The sequence below is a fragment of the Corvus cornix genome, chromosome 1, assembly GCF_000738735.6.
Source record: "Corvus cornix cornix isolate S_Up_H32 chromosome 1, ASM73873v5, whole genome shotgun sequence".
In the NCBI taxonomy this organism is placed as follows: Eukaryota; Metazoa; Chordata; class Aves; order Passeriformes; family Corvidae; genus Corvus; species Corvus cornix.
Window position 1 is genome coordinate 101589150 of NC_046332.1, and position 11112 is coordinate 101600261.

The following is an 11112-nucleotide window of genomic DNA, read 5'->3' on the forward strand; positions in this document are numbered from 1 at the left end:
CTGAAACATCTAGCAAGAATCTGTCTGTCCATATATATTTCCTTTCCACGGGACTCCTGGTTTGATATATGCGTGTTGCAGGATCCCCACTGCAACAAATGGTGGAGATTTGTGAGCAGAACGATCCCCGATCCCTAAGCGACTGATTTGTGTGAGTAAACCCTGGAAACTTTGGATTCCTCTTCTTGGTTTTGCTTTGCTATTCCGTATCTAAACTATGGAGGAACGGTGGGAAGACTCTTGGCTCTCAGAGCCGCATATGGACATTTATCTTAAAATGATTCTTGAACAACGATTTGTAAATTTTAGCTTGATTCAAGCTCAAAAAGAACTGAAACACTTCCTGGCATGGTTGTTTAAGAACTTTTTCTATGTTTCTTGGGATTTAATTCTTACCAAGGGCTTTTGGAAAACCGTTTGGACACAGTTAATATTGGAATCAAAATATATGCCGATGGAAGAATATTTTCGTGAATATTATTTAGTTACCGAGACTGTTGAGCAATGTCAGCTGTGTCCTGGCAAAGGGAAGCCTGGCGCAGGGACCGTGCGGCCCAGGCCACGTGCGCCGAGCGCTCTGCGAGCAGCAGCGAGGCAGTTCCCGTGCGCGGGCGGAGCCACGCGAGCCGCAGTGTCGGTGGCGGAGCGAGGAGCGGCGGGAGCGGCGGGACCCGGCGGTGCCCGCATGGCCCCGCGCAGCGCGTGGTGGAGCGAGCCCCATGAACGCCCGACCGAGAGGGGCGGCGCGCGGGCGGCGGTGGCGGTGGAGCGGAGCCGCGCCCAGCCGAAAGGCGCGCTGGAGCTGAGCGCGGGGGGGTCATCGCTCGGGGGCCCGGCCGAGACGTGGGTGCAGCGCCCGGCAGCGGCAGCGAAGCTGCGACCAGAGGAGGCGACGCACAGAGAACTGAGCGGCACGGCCCGGCCCGGCCCGCGCGGCCCCGAACGCGACCCCGGGAAGAGCGTGCAGGCACCAGCAGCCCCGACAATTCCAACACGGGAGCGACCGAAGGAGAGAGCAAAGACGCAGCGAGACAGAAAACAGCAGCCACTCGGAAAAAGGAAAAGATCATAGTAACTAAGACCTTAGGGATAGTAAAATGGTATAATGTTAAGCAAAATTATGGTTTTATAACAAGGTGTGACAACCAGCAAGACATATTCGTGCATAGAACTGCTATTAAAAAGAATAACCCTGAAAAATGCATCCCAAGCTTGGGAGATGGAGAAGTCGTGGAATTCAAAATTGTTCTAGGGAGAAAAGGGTTACAAGCATCGCAGGTCACTGGGCCTGATGGTGTTCCTGTAAAAGGCAGTATATATGCAAAAAATCGTAGTCATGTTAGACAATATCTCTATTGTAAGTTCCCCCTACAGTCTCCTTTTCCTAATCCCACCTTTCCCTTTTACCCTATGTCCTATTACCCCCAGTGTATTCCCAATCCGTTTTTTCATCCATGGTTTCCCTCACAAAACCATGCTTTTGCCAATTGTTTCCCCAAAAATCCCTTTCCAATGCCGAGTGGGGGATGAAAAGGGGGAGGGAAGAAGTTAAACCCTCTCCTGCCTCAGTTTCCCCACAAAGCATGCTCAGAGAGTCCTGTCTCCCTTCTGTCAGCCCTAAGATGTTCCACAGAATCTGATTGGACATTTAAAGACTCAGGAGGGTGGCTTGTTTGGTCTTAAAACTGTTCTTGTTATGTTTATCCAGTTGTTTTCATTCTCCTTTTATTAAAATAAAACGGGTGAGGTGTTGGGGTCCCTCCCCCACCGTGTAGCCCTGGGAGAGGGGCCCTGAGGGCACAGACACGGGGTTTCCCTGCCCCTGCTCAGCCTCGTTCCCATTGGTTGGTTTGTGTTCCCTGCGCGGGCAGAAGGACCCCTTGGTCCCGTGACTGGAACAGTTCCTCAGCAGAGCCCCAGCCATGCGGCTGGAGAAATAAACATCTCTGAAACATCTAGCAAGAATCTGTCTGTCCATATATATTTCCTTTCCACAGGACTCCTGGTTTGATATATGCGTGTTGCAGGATCCCCACTGCAACAACAGACCATGAACTTCTTCCTGTAAGGCCAAAATTGCAGCTGTAGTATGCTGTTCAATATGTTCAATAATGGCTGAGATGTTTACAACTGCCCTCTCCAGTTCAACTACTCCGAAAGAGGGAAGCAGAGCTCTGACTATACTATGGAAGAGTGTGGGACATGCAATAAGGGGATTAATAGATCTTTTCCTCCTTCTGTTTGGATTTTCAATATGATCAAGGGCACAAGCCTGATCTTTATCTATGGGCAGGATTTTCCAGGCCTTATTGTCACATACCCAATACCATCCTGTCCCAAGTGGTAGACCTGGTCTCCATGATGTCAGTTCCCTCTTTCTTTCAGTTCTTGGGTTTGTTCTTTTCCTGAATCTGGTCTTGCAGCAATATGAAGGAAGAATGACCTTTCCTGTGGCATTTACAAGTGTGCAGGGAACAGTATTGTTCCCACAATCTATTAAGCTGCTCAGGGGTATAGGAAACAGAAGGATCTCATTGATTCATTCCCACCGTTTGGTACAGTTCACTTCCATTAAAATGCCAATCAGTGGCCAGTTACTACTCCCATCGAGAGGTGGCACTTGGGTACAAATCCAGCAATTGTTGTTATTAAGAGCTTTGGATACATTTTGGACTAAAGTCCCACGCAGATCATGGGCCAACCCTGAGTCATGGTTACCAACTGGGCGGATGACAGACATGTAAAGAACAGTTTAAACCATATCATCCTGATTTGTATCAGTCTCTGTTTTTCTGATGGTTTCGGGAGCAGAAGCCTTCTTCACTCTGGAGTAGTGGATCCACAGTCCTTTGCCAGCAACCTTGACCGCAGTAAGAGTGGTTAGCAAAACTTGGAATGGTCCTTTCCACTTGGCTTATGAGGGTCACTGTCCCACCATTTAATATAGACCCAGTCTCCAGGCTGGAATGGATGAGCAGGTGTGTCCAGTCCTACCAATCTAGATAACACGATAAGTCTCTGGAGCTTCTGCAAAGTTTAACTTAAAGCTGCTAAGTACTTCCGTAAATCATTTCTACCCTTCATGTGAATTTCCCCGTGGGTATGTGGAACCTGATACGGCCTGCCATATAATTCATTGGGACTTATGTTGTCTCTCTGCCTTGGTTGTATGTGGAATCTCAGTAAGGCTGTAGACAAGGCCTGATCCCATGTTTCTTGACAGATCTTACTGATCTGGGTTTTAAGTATTCCATTCATACGTTTGCCACTTACTTGGGGCCTGTATGGTGTGTGTAGGTCCCAAGTAATTCCCAGAATCCTGGTAACTTCCCTGACCACTGTTGCAACAAAGTGTGGTCCCCTATCTGATGACATCCCCAAAGGAACCCCAAACCTTGGAATTACATGTTTGAGCAAAACTTACCACCTCCCTTGCTGTGTTGGTGCAACACGGGTAAGCCTCAGGCCATCCACTGAAGGTGTCAACCAATACCAATACATACCTGTATCCCTCCTTACGTGGCATCTCAGCAAAATCTATTTGCCAATAATCTCCCAGGAGATCTCCTGTTTTCATTATTCCTAACACAACTCTTTTGTTCATGTCAGGGTTGTTCCTACAATAGATTTCACACTTGCTTGTTATAGAGTGTACAGTATCAGCCATTCCTCTCCCTATTACTACCTTCCTCAGATTTTAAAAGATTTTCTGCTTCCCAGTGGGTACTTCCATGCTCTTGCTGCACTACTTCTTTAAGGAGCAGGGGTGGAACTACAACCTGTCCCCCTGGGGTGACAGCCCACCCACTTTCTTTAACCTCAGCCTTAAGAAACTTAATTAACTTGTGGTCGTCCTGAACGTATTTGGGGGTAAACTCTGACAAATCTATTTCTTTCTGTGATATCACTGCAAGAATGCCTTTTTCTGCAGCCCTTTTTGCTGTTTCATCAACAAAGTGATTTCCCAGTTCAGGAGGTGTTTTCCCCTTTTCTGCAATGCATAATGGCTACCTCTGAAGGCTTCCAAATACTCTGCAGGAGCGCAAGGATCTGTTCAGCATGCTTAATTTCATCACCTTGAGCAGTTAGTAGCCCCCTCTCCTTCCAGATGGCTCCATGAGCATGGGCAACACTAAAGGCATATTTAGAGTCAGTCCATATATTCACCTTCTTTCCCTCGGTCAGTTCTAGAGCTCTTGCTAGTGCAAGGAGTTCAGCTTTCTGTGATGATACATCTGATGGCAAGGCCTCTGCCTCAATCACCTTATCCGTGGTTGTCACTGCATAGCCTGTCACTCGCTTACCATTTCTCATGAAGCTGCTTCCATTGGTATGCAGTTCCAGTCTGGATTCTCCAGAGGCACATCCTTCAGGTCTGGTCTGCTGGAATAGGCCTCTTCTGTTGTCTGTAAACAATCATGCTCAGGCCATGTTGTCAGTTAATGTAGATGACAAAAACATTGCAGGGTTTACAACATATGTTGTTTTTAGGGTAACATCATCTTGTTCCAACAACACAGATTGATATTTAAGCTTTCTGCTCAGAGATAGCCAGTGTCCCCCCCCTTTTGTTCCAGCACAGTTATCACTGCATGGGGTACATACACGACAATGTGCTGCCCAAGGGTGAATTCACGGGCCTCTTGTATCAGGATGACAGTAGCCACCACAGCTTTCAAACATCCAGGCCACCCTTGGCTAACATTGTCTAGCTGTTTTGAAAAATAGGCCACAGCCCTTCGCTGGTCTCCAAGGTGCTGCGCCAGTACCCCCAGAGCAACATTCAGTCGCTCATGTGTAAAGAGTTCAAAAGGCTAAGGTAAGTCCAGATGCCCCACAGCTGGGGCTGACATCAAGGAACATTTCAGCTGTTTAAATGTAGCCCATGTGCTCTCTGTCCACATGATGGTTCCTTTTTTGGCTGCTTTAAGGGCTCCATACAGAGGTTTTACCAGTAGCCCATAATTTGAGATCTATAAGCAACACCAATCTACCATTCCCAGGAAGGCTTGCATCTCTCTCATGGTGTGGGGCTCTGGAAGATGGCAGATGGCTTCCTTCCATTCCCTCCTGAGTTGTCAATGTCCACAGAAGATTTCTAGCCCCAAGCAGTTTTTCTGGCAACCTGTGCTTTCTCTCTCAAGGCTCTACACCCACTTAGTCCCAAAAAGTTCAACAGACTTACAGTGAGCTGGATGCAGTCATCTCGCATTTTAGCTGTTATTAGGATATCATCAACATACTGAAGAATAACCACTCCTGGTTCTTGTCTTCTCCACTCCTCCACTTCCTTTGCCAGCTGGTTTTCAAATATTGTTGGGCTGTTTTTGAATCCCTGGGGTAGAACTGTCCAGGTGAGCTGGGTTTTCCTCCCTGTCTCAGGACTATCCCACTCAAAAGCAAACAGTTCTTGGCTGTTCTTATGCACAGGAATACAGAAGAAGGCATCCTTAAGATCTAAAATGGTGAACCACCCTAATTCATCTGTCAGTGTGGTGAAAAGAGCGTAGGGGTTTGCTACAATTTGGTGTATATCCTCTGTTATTTTGTTAATTTCCCTTAAATCCTGCACTAATCGATAACTCTTACCATGAGCCTTCTTTACTGGCAGGATGGTATGTTATATTTGGATTCACATTCCACTAATAACCAAAATTTAAGGAACTTCTCAATAATAGTTGCTAATCCTCTACGGCCTCCTAACTTCAAAGGGTGTTGTTTCTGCCTTACCAGTGTAGCCCCTACTTTGAGTGTGATACTCACAGGCTCAGTTCTTTAGGATCTCCCAGGGAAATCATTGGCCCACACTACCAGAATGACAGCATCTTCAACTTCTTTGGGAATTTCTCCATAATTCTTCTGTATGAAAATAGCAGCTGCTTCGACAAATTTAGTTTCAGGAATTATAACTTTCACTCCCCCTTCTTTGGAAAATTTGATTTCTGCTTCTAATTTCTCTAATAAATCCCTACGCAATAATGGCTTTGAGGAATCTGGCATATAAAGGAGTTGATGAGTCACCCAGTGTTTTCCTAACTTCAATTTTAAAGGTTGGAAGAAAGGCCTTGATTTGCTTACCCCTGTGGCACTGATCACATGTACAGTATCTTGACTCAGTTTCCCTTTTAAAGTATTTAAAGCAGAATATGTTACCCCCATATCCACCAGAAATTTGGCATCATCTTTCCCCAGCTTAGCTACAACTGAAGGCTCCGCTGGGGGTGACGCCTTCAGTCCCCATCAGTTCCCATTCACAGCTAATTCAGGAGCTGGGGGCATCTTTTTCACCTGCATCAGACACTCGTTCTTCCAGTGTCCCTTCTTCTTACAAATAGCACATTTATCTTTGTCTAGAGGAAAAGGAGGAGGAGGGCCCCTTCTTCGTGGGCAAGATGACGTTCCCTGATCACCCCTTTTCTTGTGCTGGTGTCTATCCCTATCTGCTGAATCTCTATTCTGATACACTTCCCAGGCTGCATTCAACAATTTACATATGTCCTGTGTCGCATCCATCTTTTTCAGCTTTTTTCTTATGTCACCTGCAGATTGGCATATAAACAAATAAGCCAGGTAGGTCTGTTCTGCAGGTGCTTCAAGGTCTAAATATGTATATTTTTGTGCAGCTTCTTTAAGCCTATTCAAGAAGTCTGTAGGGTTTTCTTTTCTGTCTTGTCTGACTTCATATAATTTGGACCAATTCACTGCTTTAGGGATGGTATGTTTTAGGCCAAATACTATCCAATCCTGATAACGTTTTAACTTTGCCATTTGTTCTGCCACATTAGGGTCCCATCCTGGGTCATTTAAAGGGAAAATATCATTAACTGACCCTTGAAGACTTCCAGCTGTAATTAGAATCTCTATAGTAGATATAACAGCCTTATTAACCATTTCTTTTTCTGTTTCATCTAGTAATGTGTCTAGCACTACATTCAGATCTTTCCAGTCTGGGTTATATATCTTAATAGCCCTTCTCACAAGATTAGCTACCTTCTCTGGATTGTCTCTATATTGTCCAACCAAGGCTTTCCACTGCTGCACTTCTACCAGTAAAAACGGTATTGTTATGTAAATCACACCTTGATTCCCCACAGCCTGCTTTGAAGATGTTTGTATGGTAGGCTCCTCCCTTTCTGATTCCCCTTTTTTAGATCTGGTTTGTTCTGCCACTGGATCTGGTGCTTCTGTGGCCAGAAGAAGCACTCGGGCTGCTTTTCCCCTCTTCTTTCTGGCTACAGTGGCTGCAGCAGCTTTGTCCTCAGTTTCATCTTCTGAAGAGCTACCTGTGTCAGAACCACCCTGCTCGCTTGTAATCGGGGCTGTCCCGCCGGTACTGGGTGTCACATCGGCTGAACGCCAGCTGGGGACAGCTCCCTCAGCTCTGGCGGGGACCGTGCAGCGGGCCGGGGGCAGCGCCCGGGCCCCGGCCCTGTCCCCACCTCTGGGGCAGTCGGGGACCGTGGCAGACCCGCCTCTGTCTCCGGCCCTGTCCCCACCTCTGGGGCAGTCGGGCACCGTGGCAGACCCGTCCCTGTCTCCGGCCCCGGCTCCGCCCCCGCGGCAGGTGGAGGTGGCCGTGTCGGGTCTCCCTCCCACCCCCACCAGTGGGGGTGGCGGTGGGGGTGGCAAGGGGGGGGTTCCCCTCTCCCCCCGCAAAGCCGGTGCCACCATATCCACATCGGGCATGTTGGATTTATCAGCACAGACTGGGCTAGGAAGAGGCTCCCCTTTTTCATCCTTTCTTTTCTCTCTTACGGCCATGTCAAAGCAGTTTTTCTCAGGTTTATTTGCCTCCGGTCTGTTTATGAATATTGCAAATAATTCTGCATATCTTAATTCATCCCATCTCCTCTGAGACCTAAGATCTAACAACAATTCTGTAATTAATTCATCTTCTAGGCTGCCAAAGCGAGGCCAGCTCCTTCCCCCTCGTAACCTCTGCAATGGCCAGATCTGTGTCGAGAGGCGAATCAATTCTTCCATGATAAGAGGTGTTCTTTCCCTGGTTAGCAAATGCCAATGTTTTAATATTAGATCTAAGGGGCAGTCACGGGGTATCTGCATGCCTTCCTTGGAAAATGCACACCCCATGTCCTTATTTATAAACAGAAAAACCGCTGAGAAAAGAGCTGCTAGTCCCAGAGTCCAGCCCAGGATTCGAACTTATATTCCCCCCTCACAGAGCTTACAAACTGATCTCTATACTACCCCTGGAGCCTACAGAGAAAGCAGGAGGAGCGCGCGCAAAAAGCTCCCTGGCTGGGATTCCAGCTGCCCCACTGACCCTTCAGCCACCGGAGCTTTACCCCCACACCGCAGGCCGAGCTGTGCACCTGCAGTCTTCATGCCCTGTGAAGAGGAAAAGGGCATCCCCCTCCCCCCCACAGCTTCCTTGCGGGAATGGGATCCCCCGCTGCAACCCCCCTGGCTGCTCCCCCGCCCTACCAGGACCACCAGAGATCTCTAAATACAGAACCCCCAGATGCTAGCAATGAAATACCCCTTTTATCGTACCTTCCTTCTGTGCAGGATTCTTTTGGAACACCGACAGTTTCGCGGTTCCCCGGACCGCCGCAAAACCCCCGTTGTAAAATGCCAACAAAAGTCCTTGTGGGAGGGGTGGGGGAGCGGGATGGTTCTCAATCCGAGAAGCTGGATGCAGAAGTCCCTCCTGTCCCACCGAAGAGTCACCAGAACTGATGCCTTTTTCTCTGGTCCTAAAAATATGAGCCAGACACAGTTAGGGTGATAAAAAGGGGTACCTTTATATAAGGATCCTCAGGTGCACAGCTTGTTAGGTGGAAAATGATGAAGATACATACCCCGTGTGGCGCATGTACAATTTTTATAGATCCCGCGCATTAGCATATTTGACAAGAGTCCCCCAATTAACAACATGCCCTGTGGAGTAATCCCCCCCAGTTCTAGTATCGTCTAAATTCTCCCCCCCTCCAGGGGGGACTAGGCCCTGTTTAAAAAAATACGTCTCAAAAAGCTGGTTTCAACCGTGGTTTCAAAGGAGAACCAAGATAGCACAGGGGTCCTGGAATTTGTTTTGTCTTCCTGCCTAGGAAAATGCTGAAGCTAAGCTACAATAAGAAGCTACAAAGCTGCAAATATATGTGTAAAGAACACAGAGAATATATAAAAGAAAGAAAGTAAAAACTGAAACAGCATCACCCTGATAAAGGGCTGGGTTTCAATTCAGCAGAAGTCTACAAGATGTATTGTCTGCCCTGATACTCTTATGTCTCACTAAGTGCTGACTGCTAGATCTGTAGCAGCAGTACAGTAACCTAGCCTTAAATAACATTATCCATTAGTAGATCTTTCTTCCAAAATACTAATTTTCAATGCTTTTCTCTTTTGGAGTGTTTGTGTGTGTTAGATCATAGTTCTAATATTTTAACAAAATGGCAAGTAAACCAATTAATTTCTTGCTATATTTTCTTTGTATGTATTACAGTTAACTATTGGAGAAAACAACAATTTCTACAGAAATATCAAAAGACATGCATGGCTTTGTTTTATTCTCAGTATAGCCCAGCATTTGCTATAGATAGATAGAGAGATAGAGACCATGCATACATATAAATGCAAAACCACATGTATCAAAGTGTCTAAATATATTAAAGAAATTATAATGTACTTTTCCATTGTTAACTTTTAACTAGATACCATTGAGAGACAAGGGGCAACCAAAATAATTAGCATTAGTTTGTCACACTATCATTTGTAATGAGATGGCTCTCTGTAGCTATTAAGAATGAAACCACTTGCTTCATTTCCTAAAAGTCTGGTTTTCATTATGGACAGGTTGGTGACATTTTCCTTTGCTAATTCAGGAATTCATGAATCTATGACAAACCTCTCCAGATAAACTTGGGAGGTATACTTAACACAAAACTACATGGGCAGATAGGTTGTCTCCGTGTGATTCTGGCAAAGTAGGGAAAACGCCTTTAGTTAAGGGCTTTATATAAAATTAAAAGAGTAAATATTTGATGCCTGCTCTGATATATGATGCTCTAAAGAAAACCATGCTTAGTGGGGGTCTTTTTACTTGTATGCCTGCATAAAACCTTAATTCCGGGGTAGTTTGTATTTCCTTGTTCTCATGGCTATGGTTTCCATATGCAAATGTGAAGGCTTCAGAGCCAGATAAAACTGCAGCTTTCCTGTATTTCCTCTCCTTCCAAAGTAAACCCATTTAACCTCACAATCAAATAATGGTCAGAGAATGGGTTGATTACACCTAGCTTCTTGTCCCACTTACTTCAGAAACGTTTTAATGCTGGCCTTGTGCCCTTTCATGACTTTGATGCCAGCAATTTAAACATCAAACAGTTTTGGTTGTGCTGTATCATCACCACCTTTCATCTTGTATCATGTGTAACAGGACTTTCAGGCCCATCATGTGTTGGGTGGATGAAAGGTCCTGCTGTAAGGACATTACTGGGGTGGAGAGGAGCCTCCACAGATATTTGTTGTGGATGTGGAAACAACAATCCCTTGGTGGGATGTAGTGTCAAAAAAATTAGTGGGCATGTACATGAAAAAGCAGGAACCATTGCCTAAGCAGGCGAAAATACTGGTGCAAAGGATCTTTCAGGTGGAGGAATGTTGTTATCCAACCCACTTGGGGTTTCTCTGGCTATGGATATACTTACTAGTCAGCTGACATGTCTGACCACATGTTGAAAACAGAATGGCTATAAGCAATTAGAAAGACCACTAATAATGTTTGCCCTGAGTAAGCTAGCAATCTCTCCATCCTGGCCACTGCACTGTTCCCAGTGGAGCTGGCAAGCAACCCAGCTTTGGAGGTCACGTGCCAAGGGGTGTAGTAGGGAATGGTCTGCATCCCTTTGGCCTGGGGAAGAAAAAAAGAAGGAAGAAAATCACCAGCACATTTAAGTCACAAGTGCAAGAGTTGCTTCTGGCTTGGGTGTCAGGCCCCCAGTCCTGGGTGCTGTTAACACAGGAGAGGAGCAGTGTTAGAGTGAGCAATGCCAGGTTCACCAGAGCCCCAGACCAACCACCTGCCTCCTCACCATGGGCCAAGGCTCCCCTTCCTACCCCCGTGGCTGAAATCTGAATTCTATTGCAAAG